The sequence below is a fragment of the Silurus aristotelis genome, assembly GCF_946808225.1.
Source record: "Silurus aristotelis genome assembly, chromosome: 12".
Lineage (NCBI taxonomy): Eukaryota > Metazoa > Chordata > Actinopteri > Siluriformes > Siluridae > Silurus > Silurus aristotelis.
Window position 1 is genome coordinate 4,530,650 of NC_139585.1, and position 21,998 is coordinate 4,552,647.

The 21,998-nt window shown below is 38.0% G+C and overlaps 1 protein-coding gene and 1 long non-coding RNA gene across 2 annotated transcripts in view; both read left to right on the top strand.

Annotated features, from left to right (window-relative positions):
* The window catches only part of ca10a (carbonic anhydrase Xa), a 252,823-nt gene that overhangs the window by 30,973 nt on the left and 199,852 nt on the right, over window positions 1–21,998 (top strand). The window lies entirely within an intron of this gene.
* Window positions 525–6,112, top strand: LOC310734552. The gene is made up of 3 exons (XR_014536074.1): window positions 525–4,348; window positions 4,817–5,194; window positions 5,309–6,112. It is a non-coding gene; the product is annotated as an uncharacterized lncRNA (long non-coding RNA).

The window sequence follows — 21,998 nt, forward strand, 5'->3', positions numbered from 1 at the left end:
AGTTCATATGGATCACTATGTGCTTTTCAAAAGCAACTAGAAAGTGACAGGAAATGCAAGTCCAACACATGTCCTCTTCTTTTAATGTTATTCAATACACAATCATTTTAAACCCTACTGTAACTGCAGAACAACACTGCCCCACCCTTCCCTGTTCTCCTAGATTCTCTGAGATGTCTGAACATTTTGCTCTAGTTTGTATCATATTAATTTCCATTTGTACAGTCAGCTCCAGAGTGGATATTTCTTCCTAGGATATGACCTCCAATAACATTCCCTGTTACTTTCACATTAGGATTGAATGAGAGATTAGAAATATTGTGCACTTTTTAAGGCACTACATGAATAAAGTCATTTTCTTATGTTTTTTGCATGTGCTCAGAAACGTTGTCTCCTTTTCTTGCTTTTAATACTAAATAAAAAAAAATAAACCTAACAAAGCCATCATCATTCACTTTTTTTTTTTTTCAGTTGAGAATCAAAAAACGAATGAACCCCAACCTACATGTAATGTTACTTTATAACAATGTTAAGGAGATGAATTATTTCCAAAAATAGAATATAACAAAAATAAAATAAAAAACAAAAATAGAAAAAAATATATCAGTTTTCTTTGAATTTTTTTTTTTTAGGAATTTTAGAACTGAGCAGCTCAGTGTGTTAGGAAAGTTGTTGGTGATGGTGGTGCAACAAATGTCCAAGCACACTATTTTTCACACGTCTGGAGATGAGACTCTGACTGTGAAGACTCTGTAGTCTCGGACACTTTTCTTCCTGAAATGAATTCGAAGACTCAGCCAAGGTCAGAAGGCCCTCATGGATACAAGGCAGATGTGAAGAAAAAAACCCAGGACAAATTAGAGCCGATTTCCTGATTTATAACTTTGTAGTTCACTGTAGTTGCTTGCTAAGTCGGGGAATCTCATATCAGTGTCAAAACAAATAAGGGGCCTCTGGATTATACATTATATTTACAAAAGAATTGGGTCAACTGATTTTTCCAGCCATATGTGGTTCTTTCTTGAACTGTTACCACAGATTTTTATAGTCAATATCAGATCTACAAAAGATTTCTTTATTTTTTTTTTGGAATGTTCTTAAAACCTCCTGTTGTAGGCTAGAACTTTAGCTGTAGATTTTACGAGGTGGTATCAAAAAGTTTTAAGACAAGCTCTGTTTACAAGAAAGTACTTTATTTATCTATGTGTCCACAGTATCCCATTCAAAATAGTCCCCTTGCGCAGCAATACAGCGCCCCCAGCGTTCCTGCCACTTCTGAAACGTGTTCTGGAAGTCTTCTTTTCCAACCATTTCAAGCACTTTCTGCGATTCGCAAGGAATCTCCGCGGTGGTGCCAAAACGGCAACCTTTAAGTTGCACCTTCATCTTCGGAACAGGGCGAAGTCAACAGGAGCCAAATCTGGCGATTAGGGTGGGTGCAGAAGTGAGTTTGAGTGTTCTGTTTTCCGAAGATCATCATTCGCAAGTTGCCGTATGGTTTCGACATTTTCAGGGGTCTTCCTGATCGCTCGTCGTCTAACATGTTCAGGTTTGTTCTATCTTGCTGTCCAGGATGAAAACGCAGATGTGGATACCTTTGTGCAGGTTCTGAAAATCTGAAAATAATTGTCAATGCACAAATTAAGGGAAAGCAGCTGAGTAAAACAGACAGAGAAGCAGATGTAATGCTCTTGGAATTAACACTCTATAATACACTATAAGGGCAAACATATTGAGACACCTGACTTTTCCAGCCATACATGGTACAAACCCAAACTGTTACCACAGAGATATTCAGACGTCTTTGGATATAGTAGAACTAGGAGATCCAAACCTGTCCAGCATGACATGCTCCTGCCAGCTTCATGATTTGCATGGGCTGGGTTGAAAGATCTATTGAATAACTTTGGGATGAGTTTGAACGCTGACCGAACCCCAGACCTCCTCACCTCACCTACATCACTACCTGACTTTGTGGTTGAATGAGAACACATTTCTACACTCAAACTCCATTATATAGTGGAACATCTTCCCAGAAGAGTGGAGATTTTTATAACAGCAAATAAGGACTAAATGGAATGGGATGTTCAAAAACACAAATATTGTATGGTTGTGTGTCAACAAACATTTGTCCAGATCGTATGTCAGAAAATGTTGGTAGTAAAATGAACTTTAGGTGATTATTTTTTTTAACTCATAATAATTAAATTGGCCTTAGAGGACAACATTGAATTATTCTTGCAATCTGTATCACATCACCTGCTCTATTTACACCAACTGCAAATACTAGTATTGTGAAGCGATATACATTATATATATTATGCCACTTTATTTTATTTTATCCTTTTTTTTTTAGACACAGGTTAATTATCCATCTATTTTTTTTCTACCCTCCTTTTTTATTTGATCATAGGCTATTTTTTTCTGAAAATTGCTGAGATAGATTCTACAGATGCAGGTTTATAAACCATGCCACCTGCTGTATAAAATCATCAAATTTATATTCCCCGCATGATTCCTGTGGAAGGTAAATGTCAAGGTTTGGAAGATGAGACAAAGGAGCGTTTAGTTCTGTCTGTATTCACTTTTTTTTCGTTGCATTTCTCTTGGAGCTTTTATGCTCTGCCACATAAAGGTTAAAATCTTTCAAAAAAGGTGACATATTGTTCTTCAGTCATATATTTAGCTTTTTATACTTCTTATTTTATTTACCAATGCAGGGATTTATTCCAGCGTTTGAATATTACATCACTTTTTTTTATTAATCCAGAATTTGATCAAATCTGTGCTTAAGAATGTTGAAAACACTGTAAAATGATTGATACTGATTTTATTTATTACTGTATTAAAGCTTTCTGAGGTCAGATCATGGATATTATTTCTCCTTTTGTCAATAAGGAAGTGAAAGAGATATATCTTTTGTTCTGTAGTTATATTTGTGGAGCCTATAAACTCATTATGGGGCATCTGTGACCAAGTTATTACCATTAAACTTTAAAGATGAGGCAGGTTTTTGGCTTTATATGGATAAGATTATAGTTTATTACTTTGCATCCAAGCACAGACTTATGTGAAAGTCTCCAGCTGATTAATAATACATACTATGCTGTTACTTGTAATAGGGGTCCAAGCACTGTCAAAGGTCTGTTTATTTATTGTTCAAATATGCTCCATGAATTCTGCAGACTTGTACTGATCTTGTACTAGAGAAAATACACTGTAGTTACACTCACACAACTCGATTGCCAACTCGTTTCTCAAATCTACAATTATAAAACCTTCAAAACTAGTTTTTCAACTGGGTATGGTTATTTCATGTCGCATTTTTGCACTAGACTGTAAGTAAATTTCTACAGATCACTTGATGATTGGTGAAATCCAATTGCACATTGGCAGCCATGATTTTTTTTTTTTTAATCCCCTCACACATTTGGCAGGCTTACAGTTGGCCAACCGCCACAGAATTGAACAAATTGGCAAAATACAGTCCTGGAAACCTGTTTACCAAATCGGAGGTCTGCATTTCAAAATCTCATTCATAGCCAACAGGCTTGTTCTTTTCATAACATTGGAAATAAAATATGTGGCTTTTTTTATAATTAACATTATAATCTATAATGTTTATCTCTGCCAAATATTTTTGTATTGGACAGTAATGAAATTATTTGTTACCAAAAAGAAAATCAATAGGTTGTCAAATCATCAGGTGGGTGGTTTGGATCTGGTGGGTGGTTTGGATCTGGTGGGTGGTTTGGATCCGGCTCATATTGATAAAAGAGATAAAAATAGACTTTACCTTGAACTTGCCTGTAAGTAGGTGTCAGGTATTGCAGATACAAGTGCAGGGTAAGAACATTTTATTAAAATAAATGGCCAAACAAATTCAAATCAGCAGGCAGAGTCAAAAATGTGAAACAGGCAAAGGTCAGGCGAATGGCTAACAACACTACGAGGGCAAAACAAGAATGTGAATGAGAAAGAAAACAAGATCAAGAAATCATGAAATCCATGAAACGTTGTTACACATAAACAGCCTGGTAATTGCAACGATTGTGAACGAGTTACTTCACAAATTATACACGGAGACAGGGTTATTAAAACACATACCATTTCTTTGAATGGATCTTGTGCTTCTATTTGCACAGACAACTTTATAAAAAAGAAAAATAAACATTTGAATGAATAAATGAATGAATGTGGACAGATGTGCCCAAGTTTGACATTTTTTGTCTTCAACAAAAGAACCTGTAAACAGAATAAAAACAGAGTGTAAAACAGAGTACAGGAGAAGATGAGAGCAGTCTGTCTCACCCCCACAGTCAAACATGGAAAGGCTTAATGGTTTGGGGTCTGTAAGTGTTCTTTAGAGAGCAAACAGTCATCTGTATTATTTATCATGAAATGACCTGCCCAGTCACTGCACCTAATGCTGAGTGTGTAAAGCTGCTCTTAGTGCTAATCGAGGATTTTTTTTATGAAAATAAAGTGGAACATCTGAACATTTATATATTTGTTTGGTCAACGGAAATCATTAAATGATCTAGTTCGTTGCATAGAAACAAAACGACTTTTGGAAATATTATCATTGTTACCCATTTTCTTGTGTCTATATCTATAACTGTTAGTTATTATTCAGAATTACTTATACAATTATTCTCCCAGGAGTTATTTTCCTAGTTTGTGTGACTTCATTATATATATATTTGTTATTATATTTATAAATATATACGGTGCAACCTAGATACTCATGGGGGTTACATTCTATGTCCCCTCGCGAGTAACAAAAAATCGTGAGGTTTTAAATCTCATTTTAAAGGTTCCTTTTTCAAGGGCGAAATTGTACATGTATTGTAGTGTAAACTCAACAAACAATTGTGAAATGTTACTCCGAACTTTCGAGCCTTTTGCGGCTTCTCGCAAACTATGAGGTTTTTCGTGAGTGAAAGTCGCGCACTATCGAGGTCGCGAGTATTGAGGTTCAATGTATATATACATTATAAATATATATATTTTTATATATATATATAGGATTGTCGCTGAGCTGGCTGCGACTCCCTTGTTCTTGTTTAGTTTTCTCCAATACGGATTCAGGTACATCACAAACACATGGACGTGTATGAAAGATATTAAAGGTTTAACAATAGAGCGAATGCATATATAGACCTCCGTTAGGAGACTATTGAATTGCATATCGGTACTTGATGAACAAAACATTGTTGAAGGTCTTATTGTTCTTGGTAGAAACATAAGCATCTATTACAAAGATATGACAGTCATAATATAACAATAGGCAAGGAAAGATAAGAAGTCGTCACACATACCAGGTAAATAACTCCTGGGTGAATAATTAAATAAGTAATTTGGAATATTACCTAACAGATATAGATAGATATAGAGACAAGAAAAAAATTATATAATATATAATGGCAGCAACAGCCATGTTTTATTCTTTCTTTAGTGGATTTTTTTTCCTTCTATACTATTATCTACAAGATGATTTTAGTGAGTGCTACCTCTGCATTTAGGCCTGTATTTATGTGTGGTTGATTTATTTTTTCTCTCAGAGGATTACATGGAGTAAGTGTAGATTCGGAAAGGTAAATCAAGTCAGAGGACAAGAAAAATCCTTTTAAACTAGTATTTCAGAGTCAGAATCACATCCTGTGGGATCTCACACTGGGCACGGAGACGCACCATCTTGAGCTGCTAAGTAGAATGTCGGAGATTGGCAATCTGGCTCCTGCTTATTCACCAGTGGCGTGGCAATGAGCCCATGGTGAGGAGAGGATAGCAGTAACCCTCTGACTCTCTAGGGCTCTGTGCCCTGCAAACTCATCTGCCTATTATTTCCAAAGCCTGCTGATCACATCTTTTGAAAACCAGTTTCGGGTTCTGCATTGAGGCTGGATGCAGTTTGCCCTGGGGACTGAGTTGGTGGCATGTATGGTGGTGGTCTCAGCTGGTGTGGCCTGATGAGTCTTAGCCTGGTCTTTCACTGTGCTCTTCACTTGGCACCACACAGGACTGTTAATAAGCACTTTCTGAAAAGTGATGAAAAAAAGAATAGTCCTGAGAGAAGGGATGCTGAGACTGTGAATAAAAAAAATAAAAATGTTTTGAAGGAAAAGAAAAAAGCCCTGAGTGATTTGCAGTTTCTGACGATTGCAGAAACAATGTCTGGGATATTACAAATAGATTCCAAAGTATGATCATGGGCAGTGATATACTGGAGTATATGGACTTCTACAAAATATTTATATTAGCTTTATGAACATCCCTTTCATATGGAAAGCCAGTTTTCGCCACATTTAAAAAAAAGAAAAAAGTGTGCGCAATTCAATATAGCGCTTTTAACAATGGACAATACGGTGATAAAGAATGAATAAGTGTTCTGTATGATTGTTAGTTTGTCTCATTAAAGAACCAATGAAAACAATCCTATGAGATGGCATAAGGAAGAAGCCTTGAGAGGAACCAGACTCAAGAGGGAACCTCATCCTCCTCTGGGTTGCACCGAATGTCCATTGATTTGAGTTACACGATGTTAAGGTGTGCAGTGACGGTGATCAGAAGCAAACTGTAGCCTTTAGTCAGTTTAGCAGACTGCTGACATTAAGTAGAGTCCAAATCCAAATCCTCAAAGCTCCTGTGTTACTCTTTATAATTTCATGTATCTCCAGGCCGTTGATATGAAACCATCCCCAGCTGCACAGTGTGGCCTCCAGTCGAAGAGAACACCAGATGTAGGCCGGACGAAGTGGGCAGATCCCAGAAGAGGGGAGGGGCAGGAACAGTGGTCACTGGTACCACAGAATCATGTTTAACTTGTCAGAGAGAGAGAGAGAGAGAGAGAGAGAGAGAGAGAGAGAGAAGAGGGGTGACGGGGAAAGATATGAATGAACGTTATTTCTTGCGATTCCAACTGTATTTCTTCACAATTTCTCTCGTGATTCCAACTCGCAATTTCGACTTTGTTCCTTGCATTTATCTTTATTTCTCACAATTGTGACTTTATTTTGCAGGATTCTGAATTTATTCCTAGCAATTTTGGGGCATGTACATAACAGACAGGAACTAAGGCTACAATGGCTGCATCTGCTCTGGCCGGGTAACAGGACAGAGCAGTTTGTGAAACCACACCTAAAATAGTCCTCTATGATTTTATCCATTGTTTCACAGATCGATCTCCTAATTGTAGCCTATTTAATTTTCAATGTTAAGCTTTCGGGGGATTACAGAGGTAGTGCTGCCTGATTGGCAGAATGGCAAGAAATAAAAGCCAAATTTTTTTTGGCTTCAATACATTCCACACATGTTGTTACTCCACTCTTCTGAGAAGATGCTCTACTAGATTTCGAAGTGCGCTTGTGAAGATTTGTGATCATACAGTAGGTGAGGTGAGGAGGCCTGGGGTGCAGTCAGCTTTCACATTCATCTCGAAGGTGTTCAATAGGTTTAAGCTCTATAGCAGGAGATCTTCCACTTCAACCCGTGTATAGCAAATCTTCATGAACAGGTTTGTGTCTCCTAGTTCAAATGAAGGAAAAATGTCATGCTAGCCCATGCTAAGGCAACATATCTCAACAGCCAGGAAATGTAGACTTGTTACCATTTTCTCTTACAATACAGAACAGTAAGGACATTAACAAACCTGTGTAAAAGTTGTTATAACTGATCCTAGAGGTGTGTTGTACATTGTGATTTTTACAGCGAGTTTGTGAAAATACATGACTTCCTTTTAGCATGTTGGTGGTGTGTCCTTGTCCTGCTAGTGCTACATGTTATTAGCATTCCTCTGCTAAAAGACACTGAGATCCTGTGCATATCCGTGCAGTATGAAAGAAGCAGCCTGACAAAAGGGCCGTGCTCTCCGACAGGTCAAAGGAGTTTGGAAAGCGGAGCTCCAACAGAATTCAAACCGTCCGTTCGGTTTTAAGTCAAGCCTGATAGAATCAATAGGGAATGCTAATGGGTGAGTACTTCCTGCATGTCGAGCAGGGGGAGAGCCATTTACAGACTGATGGGCATTGATCGAAACTTCATTAAGGAAGCCAAGAGATGACTTTAGGACATAGGTGTTTGTGTCGAAAACATTATTGGAAGAGATTGGGTGATGACTGCAGACCTCACCAACAAACTATTACCATTGGAACACATACCACAGCTATGAGGATCTCTTTAGTAATTATTTAATCAATGGATTTGCATTTCTTGCTTTTGTACCGATGGTTTCATACTTTTGTACATTCTAAATAAACTAAAATGTTTGTAGTTAAATACAATATACAGTTCAACTTAGAAATAGTCTTTTTTTTATGAATTCAATTCATTGTAATTCATTCAAATTATAAATGAATATTACACTAGTGATTATCACTATAAGCTTTCTACTAGGTAAGGGCATGGATGGGTATGGTTGTATTTTTGATTAAATGCTTATTTAAATATAATCAAAGGATTAATGTACCTCCTGAAAAGACTATTATGTACAGTACAGTATAAAAAAAAAATAGATTCATTTATCGGCTTAAACTAATGTATTATCATATATAAATTGGAATTTAAAAGCATAAAGTGGTAACTTTACCTTTTTCTCAGACAATAAACAATAATGTATGTTATAATGGAAGTTTGAGCATAAACAAGTTTTTTTTTAGCTTCACATATTATTATAATAATTCTTGCTATTATGTGTGTCGATATACATACATACATACATACATACATACATACATACATACATACATACATACACACATACATACATACATACATACATACATACATACATACATACATACATACATACAAGCAAGAAAATATTAATTATTACAAATTGTATTTGTATGTGTGTCCAATATTGTGGCAGGAGCTACACATAGGTGTGATGGTTGGGGTGCACAGACTTTTGTTTTTGTTTTATAATCAGAAGTCATGCTATTGCCCAATCAATCGGTCTAATTGCATCCTTTAACTTTAAACCCCTGAACTTGGGCATTCACACGCCTTGGTAGAACTGAGATTTATCATGCCTTGATGAGGCAGCTAACGCTTGCTGTGAGCATTTTTCACTAGACATTTACAGACCCTGCATAATGCATTTGTATTTTTAAAAAGACTCAATTTTTTTTGTGGTAAATTCCAGAGCAGCTAACCATTAACTCTAAATGAAATAAAGAGAAACTAAAATATACTCTGTTTAAATGATGTATTCGCCATGTTTGAGTTACAGCCTGTAACAATGAACATTTACAAATAATATGCACAAATTGCACACATTCAGCACAAACCTGGAGGCACACAATTGTACCGGACATCTTTGGATGCAGTAGCATGACATTTTCCCTTCACTTAAACTAGTAGACCCAAACCTGTTCCAGCCTGACAACGCCACTGTACATGAAGCCAGCTCCTTGAAGATCTGCTTTACATGGGTAGAAATTATCTCCAGTCTTTAGATTCAGAGCTCAGGCAGATTTGCTGCTTCTGAGTTTATAAATTCATGAACAATAAGCTTGATGTTCAAGTTTAGATCTTTTTTCCCTCAAGTAAATTAATAATATCAGTTGGACTGCAGAACAAAAACATTATCATGCTTGTGTTGTGCTAACATATGATCTGTGTGTTGTGTGTGTGTGTGTGTGTGTGTGTGTGTGTGTGTGTGTGTGTGTGTGTGTGTGTGTGTGTGTTAGAGAGACTATCAAATTACAATTAAGATGTCTTGGGTTTGGTGCACCATTTGGTACTAAATGATCCATTTTCTTTTATCAGGATGAAATATCCGTCTTTCAAAGCAGAGATTCATCATTCATATTGTTTTATCTTTTGAGGTGTAGTGATGCATTTATTTATTTATTTGAGCCAATGTTCAGCATCACCAATTTTGAAGGAAAACAATGTAAAAATTTATTTTTTTTCTATTGCTGTGAAATGGATCCAGTGAAAGTTGTAGCTCAATAAATCAGACAGATCAAATGTATTTATTTATTTTTTTTTCACCATTTTTAACTCCAAAAGCACAATTTCGAAGTTAATTGTCCACATTTTCAAGTCCAAAAAGACAATTTTGAAGTATAATGTCATCATTTTGAACTCCAGAAACACAATTTCGAAGTTCAGTGTCGCAATTTTGAAGTCCCAAAACATAATTACGAAATTGAATATCACAATTTTCAACTTAAGAAATTTAACACTCGGGGTGAATATATGTAGTTCCAATTTACTGTTACAATAACCTCCACTTTTCTGGGAAGATGTTCCACTTGATTTCCTTGTGGAGGTTTGTGCTCATTCAGCCAAAAGAGTGTTAGTAAAGTCAGATACTTATATTTATTGCAGGCAATATTTTCATGGAACTGGCTTTGTGCCGGTTAGTAGGGTGGGTGCGTAGGTAAGATTGTGTGGATTGTTCTCTGATGATCATAACACACAAGTTGATGGTTTCGACATCTTCAGGGGTTGCGCTTGTTGAAGGTTTTCCTGATCTTTCAGTTATGTTCTTCCGCTTTTGAACACCTCAAATGACTCGTTCATGTCAGAATAACACCAGTTAGCACCAGTAGTCTCAAAACCTTTTGATACCACCTTTTATTTCTACAGAAACCTCAGCTGTCCCAATATTTTTCTCAATATAGCCAATTAAAACCTATTAAATGGAATTATATAGGTATTGTATGAGGAAGTCAGGTGTGTCAGAGAAGTATGTGAGGGTGGTGCAGGACATGTATGAGGACAGTGTGACGGCAGTGAAGTGTGCAGTAGGTACGACAGACTGGCTCAGGGTGAAGGTTGGACTGCATCAAGGATCGGCCCTGAGCCCTTTCCTGTTTGCAGTGGTGATGGACAGGTTGACGGACGAGGTCAGACAGGAGACTCCCTGGACTATGATGTTTGCGGATGATATTGTGAGTTGTTGTGAGAGTAGGGAGCAGGTTGAGAAGAGCCTGGAGAGGTGGAGATATGCGCTGCAGAGAAGGGGAATGAAAGTCAGTAGGAGTAAGACAGAGTACATGTGTGTGAATGAGAGGGAGGGCAGTGAAGTGGTGCAGTTGCAGGTAGAAGAGCTGGAGAAGGTGAAGGAATTCAGGTACCTAGGGTCAACAGTGCAAAGTAATGGAGAGTGTGTTAGAGAAGTGAAGAAAAGAGTGGAAGGCAGGGTGGAGTGGGTGGAGAAGAGTGACAGGAGTGATTTGTGATAGTAGGGTATCTGCAAGAATGAAAGGGAAAGTTTATAGGACTGTGGTGAGACCTGCGATGTTGTATGGATTAGAGACAGTGGCATTGAGTAAAAGACAGGAGGTGGAGCTGGAGGTAGCAGAGCTGAAGATGTTGAGGTTTTCGTTGGGAGTGACGAGGATGGATAAGATTAGAAATTAGTTTGTGACAGCGCATGTAGGATGTTTCGGTGACAAGGTGAGGGAGGCGAGATTGAGATGGTTTGGACATGTGCAGAGGAGGGACATGAATTATATTGGTAGGAGAATGCTGAGGATGGAGCCACCAGGTAGGAGAAAAAGAGGAAGGCCAAGGAGGAGGTTCATGGATGTGGTGAGGGAAGACATGCAGGTAGTTGGTGTAAAAGAGGCAGATGTGGAGGACAGGGTGGTATGGAGACGGATGATCCGCTGTGGCAACCCCTAATGGGAGCAGCCGAAAGAAGAAGCAGAAGAAGAAATGGAATTATATTGAACAGAAATTCATGTTATTGCATGATTATACCATTTGTTCCAAGAAGGAAAGTTATTACAGCTGTATGAGGAATTCTTCTAGTTAACGTATGTACACGCTGATACAGAATCATCTGCAACTAACATGGAATGATATAATGATTTATGCGTAACGCTATCAGAAAACGTGTTACTAGGTCAAGGCAATGTTTCGGGTTTTTTTTTTGAGACATGTCTTCTGCATTTAGTCATCACCCAAGAGATTCATATTGACATTGCGATGAAAGAACACGTGAGGCGAGAAGGTCTGTGCTCTTTATTCCTCAATCCGCGCTCGAGCTCCTGCTTTAATGTCGGGATTAAGAGGGGGAAAAAAAGAAGCCCATCCAACAAAAATTCACCAGCATTGCGAAATGGTAATTCATCTCATTGACAGTCATCGGAGCTTTCTCCCCTCCAGAGGCTCACAGGAATGCTAAGTTTAGGCCACGAAATATAGCCGGGGAATGGCTAATCTGCTTGGCGCCGGAATGCATCACGCAGCAGATCTGCTCTAAAGGGCTGACAGCTGTAGGTATTAAGAGACTGTGTGATGGATGGGGTTACAGGAGGAAGCCTCTCATAACCTCCCCTTTATTTACCACCGCTTGACTGACAGAGAAGAAAGAGTGACCCTGAAAGAGAAAGAAAGATAGACAGACAGGACGGGACTTTCCGGGAGCGGTTTTCTTCACGGTTCTGGGCGAGACTATGCCGGGATCTGTCACTTCCTAAAGGCCTGAAGGTTCGCTTCTTATCCCGTCACATCTGGGACGGGATTATCTGAGAGGCCGCTGTCAAACAGGAAGCGCTCTGAACAGGATGTACTGTAAAGTAAAACATCTGAGACATGCCTCCTGTCCAGCGATAATGCGATTACTAAGTATCCGACACCTTTGATTTAAAGCGCGCACACACACACACACACACACACACACACACACACACACACACACACACACACACCATAAAGACTAGCAGATTGCTGATGGTTGCCCCAGAATAAATTATGAAAAAAAAAAACTGATTTAAAAGAAAAGTCAAAATCTTTGTGCAGATGCACGACGTCTACCAGTGTATATGACAACACAACAGGTTTTCTATAGTAAATCAAATAAAAAAAATAAAATGTTAAACGTTCCTGCTGATCCCTTAATATGTAGCATTTACATTCTTTCATTTATGGCATTTTGCATATGCGTTTATTCAGAACGACTTACGATTAGCTTGGGGATTTAAACTCACAACCTTCTGACCATATGGCCAACTTCTTAACCACTAAGCTACTTTTTCCCTTTTTTATTTATGAGTCTAAAATGGGTATATGATTTTTTCCCAACTCCCACTTCCTGGTTAAAGTAAATGGCTTAGCTGTAAATGGAGAAAATCCTTTTATGCAATCAGGTCCGGGTTGAACTTCCAGTAGGCGGCCTTCTCAAATCCTCCTTGAATCACAAATCCTGGCTCGCTGTATGTTTCTCACAGTATGGTTGGTCATGCCACAGGATCGAATCAGCAATAAAAAAAAAAGCTGGTATAAACCATTTCCAGTAGCATTAAATTTGAATTTTTCAGTTCAGTTTTATTTAAGAATCAATCACTTCAACAGTGAGACCTTTATACCAAATATTTGCCTTAAAAACATAATTTTGTTACTTGTGTACAGATTAAGATCTATTCAATCTCCTATGTAGTGCCTTTTATAGCAGGATCTGTGATATTGCATCAGTATTAAGACACTATATGGAGGAAGATTTGACACCTGATTATAATATTCATGTGCTTTTTGAACATCCCATTCCACATTTAATCCCCATTTGCTGTTTTAATAACCTCCACTCTTCTGTTCAGCTAGATTTTGGAGTGTGCTTATTAAGACATGGACTAATTTAGCTACAAGGGTGTCAGTGAAGTCAGGTAATGATCTTCTTAAATTTATCCCATAATTATTGAGGTTAGAGCTCAATAGCAGGCCACTTAAGATCTTACACTCCAACCCATGTAAAGCAGATCTTCATGGAGCTGGAGCTTCGTGCACTTGGGCATTGTCATGCTGGAACAGGTTTGAGTCTCCTAGTTAAAGAGGGTTACCTCTGATTTTCTGTCCCTTTTACTCAGCTGTTTTCTCTTCATTAGTGGATTTCCATTGATTCCCATATTCATTGGAATAATGGTATTATAACCAAAAACTAAACAAATGTATGAACATGTACATTCAATCTTTAGCTAAAGTTCCACTCTGCAACAAGGTTTCTGAGAATTCTCAGGGGTACAAACAGCCCCAAGTATGCACATAATTTAATTAGAATATAATTCGGAATCAAAGACTAATTTAGGGTAAAATTTTTAATTGCAAACACAATCGTATTTTATACAAGAATTATAATAAGGATTAAGAAAAAGACCTGAATGTGAATAAGAACTACACTCACAATCAGGATCTGATCCAGGATAAGGCTCACAATCAGCACTGGAATTAGGATTAGAATCCGACTCAAAATCAGGATCAGAATATAAACCAGAAGAAGTTAAATTCAAAAATTTAAATAAGAAAATCAGGATCAGGAACAAAGATAATTTAAAAAAAAAATAAAGAATCTGGATTAGGATCATAAACAGAACCAGAAGCAGGTTCAATATCCAAAACAGGAAAATTCCAGATTATTCTGTCAGAAGGTACGACCGGGAGGAGGACCCAAATGCAGTACCCAACAGGGGTATGGTGAAAACAGTTTTTAATAAGTGAAGCAGGTGGGGGAAAAATAACAGACTGAAAAAACAGCTCCAAAACAGTCAGAGTCCAAAATAACAATCCTAAATCTGAGAGCAGGCAGAGCATTGAAGGAAGAACCAAAATCAGATAAAAAAAAAAATGCCCAAAATTCCAAATGGCAGCAACAGTTCAATAAAGCGCAGAGCAACTACACAAACCAAAAGCAGTCCAAACCGGTAATCAGGGTAGCCAGGCAGAACAGGGATCACGAGCAGGGGATGGGAACAGGAACCAAAGCAGGCAATGTGGCCAGAAAGATTTCAATGACAATAAAAGCCGATGAGATAATCTAGCAGTGAGTTAAATTTTTTGCTGTCCTTGAATACTGGGTGCAGCCAGTCCAGGAGGCATTCGTGGCAGGGCTGATGGGCTGGGGAGGGTGCTGGGTAGGGTCGTCAGGCAAATTGGTAATCTTGACAGGTTGGTAGAGCTAGGCAAAATCCCCAGTCAGGCAGGAGGGCTGGGCAATGCTCTTGGCGGGAATCCCGAGCTGGGTGACTCTAAGGTTGGGCAATGTGGCCTCAGAGGCCCCTACCCACAGGTACAGAGACTGCACTGGCAGGACAACTGTGTGACAGTCTTGGCACAGAAGATGGACTGGGTGGAGCTTGCTGGAAGACCAGCGGGGATCAGGGGCTGGAGAGACTGCAGTTTTATTAGGTTGTCCTGAACCAATTAGCGTGCCATAGATTGGGCATGGGCATGACGTGCCCTAAAGTACCCTGTTCTCTGCTGGGGACTGAACCTCCAGAGATCAATAATCTTAGGGGTGTCCTTTAAACTGGTAATAACAACAGGGATCATGAACAGGGGTTGGGAAAAGGAACCAAAGTAGGCTGGGTGGAAAGAATAATCTCAGGGACATTAAAAGCAGGTGAAATAATCTAGCAGAAAGTTAATTTCATTGGTGTCCTGAAATACTGGGTGGCACAGGAGAAACATCACGATGGCCGCCTACCCGGAAGTGTGCGACATGAACCGGAAAAGTGCGCCACAAAACCGGAAGTAAGTACCGCAAGCCCGGAAGATTCTGACACCGTTATGTACAGAGATGTGTTTTTTTTTGCTCTGTGCCCCGTAGCCCAACATTGAAATGCAGTATAAAAACACAACTACAGTGGAGTTAAACATGCAGTAAAGAAAAAACTCAGTGCAGCATTACAATTACACTTCAGTACAGGTGAGTGTAAAACTGAGGACACACAATAACACATTAAAAACATGTGCAACACTGTTATCCTGCATAATTATAGAAATGACTCATTTATAAATTTAATAATAGGAGAATTGTATAGTGGAATAAACACCAGAGCAGTGAATGTTGTATGCCATTACATTGAGATTGTTATTGCGGTAAACTGCACAGGTACCACTTATACGGAAGAGCCATGTGGGAAGGGCTCTCGCTCAAGAGGCTGATTATTACCAGCTTGTATGGCAGCTGAAAAAGACGGCAAACGAGTGCAAGAACTCAATTATATCATCCATTCTAGGTGACTTGATCGGCACAAAGGAAATGACACTCAAAATTTTGTAGATAATTATGCATAATTATCATTTCAAAATTGTGTTCCTAATGATTAGGAATAACAAGTCAAGCATCATAGAGGTTTTTTTTTTTTTTTAAATAAATCTTGTCATTTTATGCTTCTAGGAAAGGAAATTACATGTGTCCTTCCTTCTACTGCACAGCCCTACTTAGGGCAGACATAAAGCCTTTTTGGGATGTAAATCTTTCTAATGGCGCATATAATTCTTTATAATGATTCTACAAAAATTTAATTTTTTTCAACTGAATCATAAATAATTGAGTAATTTATATGATAAAAAGCTTTATTAAATCTTCAAATGCACTTTTATTGTTTATTTTTTCGATGTTTTGTTTAGAATTTTATATATATATATATATATATATATATATATATATATATATATTTATATATATATAAATATATATATATATATATATATATATATATATATATATATATATATATATATATATAATTCTAAACAAATGATACATACAGTGAGGAAAATAAGTATTTAAACAGCCTGCTATTTTGCAAGTTCTCCCACTTAGAAATCATGGAGGGGTCTGAAATTGTCATCGTAGGTGCATGTCCACTGTGAGAGACATAATCTAAAAAAAAAAATCCAGAAATCACAATGTATGATTTTTTTTACTATTTATTTGTATGATACAGCTGCAAATAAGTATTTGAACACCTGAGAAAGTCAATGTTAATATTTGGTACAGTAGCCTTTGTTTGCAATTACAGAGGTCAAACGTTTCCTGTAGTTTTTCACCAGGTTTGCACACACTGCAGGAGGGATTTTGGCCCACTCCTCCACACAGATCTTCTCTAGATCAGTCAGGTTTCTGGCCTGTCGCTGAGAAACACGGAGTTTGAGCTCCCTCCAAAGATTCTCTATTGGGTTTAGGTCTGGAGACTGGCTAGGCCATGCCAGAACCTTGATATGCTTCTTACAGAGCCACTCCTTGGTTATCCTGGCTGTGTGCTTCGGGTCATTGTCATGTTGGAAGACCCAGCCTCGACCCATCTTCAATGCTCTAACTGAGGGAAGGAGGTTGTTCCCCAAAATCTCGCAATACATGTCCCCGGTCATCCTCTCCTTAATACAGTGCAGTCGCCCTGTCCCATGTTCAGAAAAACACCCCCAAAGCATGATGCTACCACCCCAATGCTTCACAGTAGGGATGGTGTTCTTAGGATGGTACTTATCATTCTTCTTCCTCCAAACACGTTTAAGTCAAGTTTCAAGTCAAGTTTATTTGTATAGCGCTTTTCACAACAGACATTGTCTCAAAGCAGCTTTACAGAAAACAACAGTGAAGGTGAATGGTGTGCGTTTGTCCCTGATGAGCAGCCGTGGCGACAGTGGCAAGGAAAAACTCCCTTAGATGATATGAGGAAGAAACCTTGAGAGGAACCAGACTCAAAGGGGAACCCATCCTCATATGGGTGACATCAAAAGTTTGGTCATAAATCTTTCAACAATACAGAACAATTTGTGATCATCATAGATCCAGCATCAGCTTCTCCATGCCAGGGCCTTTAAACACTCGGCATCTACTTCTCCATGATCATCCATAGGTCCATAATCTTCACGAGGTGGGACGTGACTGGAGCTGGCCAAACCTCAGGAAGCCTCGGGATGGGGAGAGAAAGAGAAGCAGTGGAGAGGAATTAGCGTAGCTGCTGTTCATGATATTAACAGCACAAGTTGATAATGTGCATGTGATCAGATGTTCTGGAGCACAAGGTTGTGATGTGATGTGTGTGATGTGTGTTATGTGTAGGCTTTGCTAAAAAGATATGTTTTTAATCTACACTTAAACTGGGAGAGTGTATCTGAACCCCGAACACTGTCAGGAAGACTATTCCAGAGTTTAGGAGCTAAATGTGAAAATGCTCTACCGCCTTTAGTGGACTTTGCTATTCTAGGAACTACTAGAAGCCCAGAGTTTTGAGATCTCAGGGAGCGTGACGGATTGTAGCGTGTTAAGAGACTGGATAGATACATGGGAGCCAAACCATTTAGTGCTTTATAAGTGAGTAGCAGTAGTTTGTAGTCTATTCGAAACTTAATAGGAAGCCAATGTAGGGACGATAAGATTGGGGTTATATGATCGTATTTTCTTGACCTAGTAAGAACTCTTGCTGCGGCATTCTGAACTAACTGAAGCTTGTTTATTAATGATGCAGGACATCCACCTAGTAATGCATTACAGTAGTCTATTCTAGAGGTCATAAACGCATGGACGAGCTTCTCTGCATCAGATATAGATAACATATTTCTTAGCTTAGAAATATGTTTAGTGGAATTATGACCCAAAAGTTCTATTTTGGTCTGATCTGACCACATGACTTTCTCCCATGACTCCTCTGGATCATCCAAATGGTCATTGGCAAACTTAAGACGTGCCTGGACATGTGCTGGTTTAAGCAGGGGAACCTTCCGTGCCATGCATGATTTCAAACCATGACGTCTTAGTGTATTACCAACAGTAACCTTGGAAACGGTGGTCCCAGCTCTTTTCAGGTCATTGACCAGCTCCTCCCGTGTAGTTCTGGGCTGATTTCTCACCTTCCTTAGGATCATTGAGACCCCACGAGGTGAGATCTTGCATGGAGCCCCAGTCCGAGGGAGATTGACAGTCATGTTCAGCTTCTTCCATTTTCTAATGATTGCTCCAACAGTGGACCTTTTTTCACCAAGCTGCTTGGCAATTTCCCCGTAGCCCTTTCCAGCCATGTGGATTTTGTCTCTAGTGTCTTTGGACATCTCTTTGGTCTTGGCCATGTTAGTAGTTGGATTCTTATTAATTGTATGGGGTTGACAGGTGTCTTTATGCAGCAAACGACCTCAAACAGGTGCATCTAATTTAGGATAATAAATGTAGTGGAGGTGGACATTTTAAAGGCAGACTAACAGGTCTTTGAGGGTCAGAATTCTAGCTGATAGACAGGTGTTCAAATACTTATTTGCAGCTGTATCATACAAATAAATAGTTTAAAAATCATAAATTGTGATTTCTGGATTTTTTTTTTAGATTATGTCTCTCACAGTGGACATGCACCTACGATGACAATTTCAGACCCCTCCATGATTTCTAAGTGGGAGAACTTGCAAAATAGCAGCATGTTCAAATACTTATTTTCCTCACTGTATAAATATATATATATAATGACTAGCTGAAAGTCCCCTTTCTTCGCTACAGAAGGCAGAACGCTAAGCAATATGGCAATAAGCAGTAAGCACTGAGCAGGACTGGATGATCAGAGATCAGAACGTAACGTCAACAAATAACGTACTACCCCTTTGTAGTACCGATACAGGGCAAACTACTTTGAAAATTATTTTTATCGTGCATCTAACATCTAATAAGAAACAATGTACTAAGTTTCATTAGGATCCGTAATGTTATTTCGAAGAGTTTACAATGCGTGAGAAATCGCGTTTTTCGCGAGTTAGCCGCGATCCAGGGCGAATTTTTCAAAACCCTTTCTTAGTGAGCACCTAAGACCCAAGAGGAAGGTATGTTCCAAATTTCATTGTAATCCGTGCAGTGGTTTTTGAGATTTTGTGATGAGTGAGTGAGTCAGTCAGTGGTATTTGAGCTTTATATATATATATTAACAATGAACATTATCTCAAAGCAGCTTTACACAGAAAATGTGGTGAAAACAATGAATAAGATGTTCTTTATAAGTGTAAGTTTGTCCCTGATGAGCGTGCAGGTGGCGACTGTGAACAGGAGTAACATATATACATTATTATGTGTGTGTGCCACAAAAAAATAACATATAAATAGGTATGAATTTCAAATATTGAATATCCATATTCTCTATATAGCATCCCACAAAAGTGAGTACACCACAAACATTTCATTAACCATTTTAGTATAATCTTCTCAACTAGTATCATAATTTTGACAATAATAGCTTTATGCTGAGTTATTTTCAGAGGACAGTAAATCTGTACTGCTACACAAGCTGCAAAATATATCCAAGTGTTCAATTCATTTTTATTTGTATAGCGCTTTCAACAATGAACATTGTCTCAAAGCAGCTTTACACAGATAATGTGGTGATTAAACGTAAATATGTTCTTTGTAAGTATGTTTGTCCCTGATGAGCAACTGTGGCAAGGAAAAACTCCCCGAGATGGCATAAGGAAGAAACCTTGAGAGGAACCAGACTCAAAAGGAAACCCATCCTGATCTGGGTTGCACCAAATGTCCATTTTTATTATTGTCATTTAAGAAGATACACTACAATGTTTGTTGAAATGTGAGGGGTGCACTCACTTTTGTGAGATACTGATTTTCAAGTTTGTTACTTATATAAAATCAAATGGGTGACATTACAAATTATACTTATAAAACTGAAAATATTTCAGAATATTTTCCACAAACTTTGCCATACAGCAATCCAATCAACTCACAAATTACTATCAGGGACTAATTACACAAATGACTTGCAAAGGTCACAATCACATTCTACAACAATTCTCGGTTTTCAAGATTTTCTAAGCTTCTGACTTTCTGTACTTTTAAATTAAACCCATGTTTAAGAAGCAGAATTTTATTGTGATTTTCTTCATATCTTTGTAGTGTTTATTGAAACAGTACAAAGGGTTTTAAAGAAAGATTGGGAATTTTTAAACTTGTGTTAAGTTCAATTTGTACTACTACTAAAAACATGTTCAGTTTACTTGAAGATGATGTGGAAATGGATTGCATATCTATTTTGTAAGTTCCATAGCTAAATTATATGAATACAGTAATCTTACTTCCAAATCCTATGTAACATTAGTCAACTTGCAAAAGCTTTTTTTTTTTTACTTTTGGCTTATTACTAATCTAACTTAAATAAGTTTGAGAAATAAAGTAATTCGTTTTTTAGTTTAGTTTTTTTAAAGTGCATTTAACATGTTAGAATCTACAGAGAATTTTATTTCAATGTACAATATATATATATATATATATATATATATATATATATATATATATGAGATAGTATTTCCTCAGTGCATATTAAAAAAAACGAAAGAAAGAAAGAAAGAAAAAGATAACAAGTGTGAAATCTCTTTCATATCTTCTTTCTAGGTGACATTATCAGCCCAAAGGAAATTACACACACACACACACACACACACACACACACACACACACACACACACACACACACACACATTCTGGTGGTTTCTAGGCCTCTTGAGAATGTGGTTTGATTTGAGTAGACAGTGCGATTGTACCTGCTGAATACTAACTGTTCTTCTTTAATGGAGAATTTTTTTTCTTTTCCTGCCTTCAACCTTTAGCTGAACGTTGAGCTAAAATAAACACTTAGACCAATTTTAAATGTCATACTCAGATGTGTGTTGTGCAATTAAAATCTGAGGAAGAGAAAAAAATGATCACCATACAGCAGACGTGTTAGGTTCATGCTAAATACATTGACATTTACAATATATACATAACGTATGAACAAAAGTATTGGGACCCCTGACTTTCCAGTTCTATGTGGTTCTTCTCCAAACTGTTACCACAAAATTAAAGGCAAGTTTGTTTATGACGTCTTGGGCATTAACTTTTCCCTTAAATTGAAGTAAAAGAACCAAATCTGATCCAGCATGAAGATGCCCTCAAGCACAAAGCTTGATGAAGGATCTTGAATTGCCTGACTTTTCTTCAGGCCTCCTCACCTCACATCATCTACATCAGCACCTAATTTAACTAACATCCTTGTGTCTAAATGAGCCCAAATCTCCACACAATCTTCTACATAGAAGAGTGGAGCTTATTGGAATGAGGGACTGTGGAATGAGATGTTCACAAATCTCACGGGGGGAACCACAAACTTGCCTATATTCTGTTCACCATTTGGAAAATAGGATCAACCACATAAAAATATAAATAAGCATCCATTTAAAGGCTGAAGACAAAACCCACCAGATGATAGTGATCATGTATGATGTATGAGCGTGCG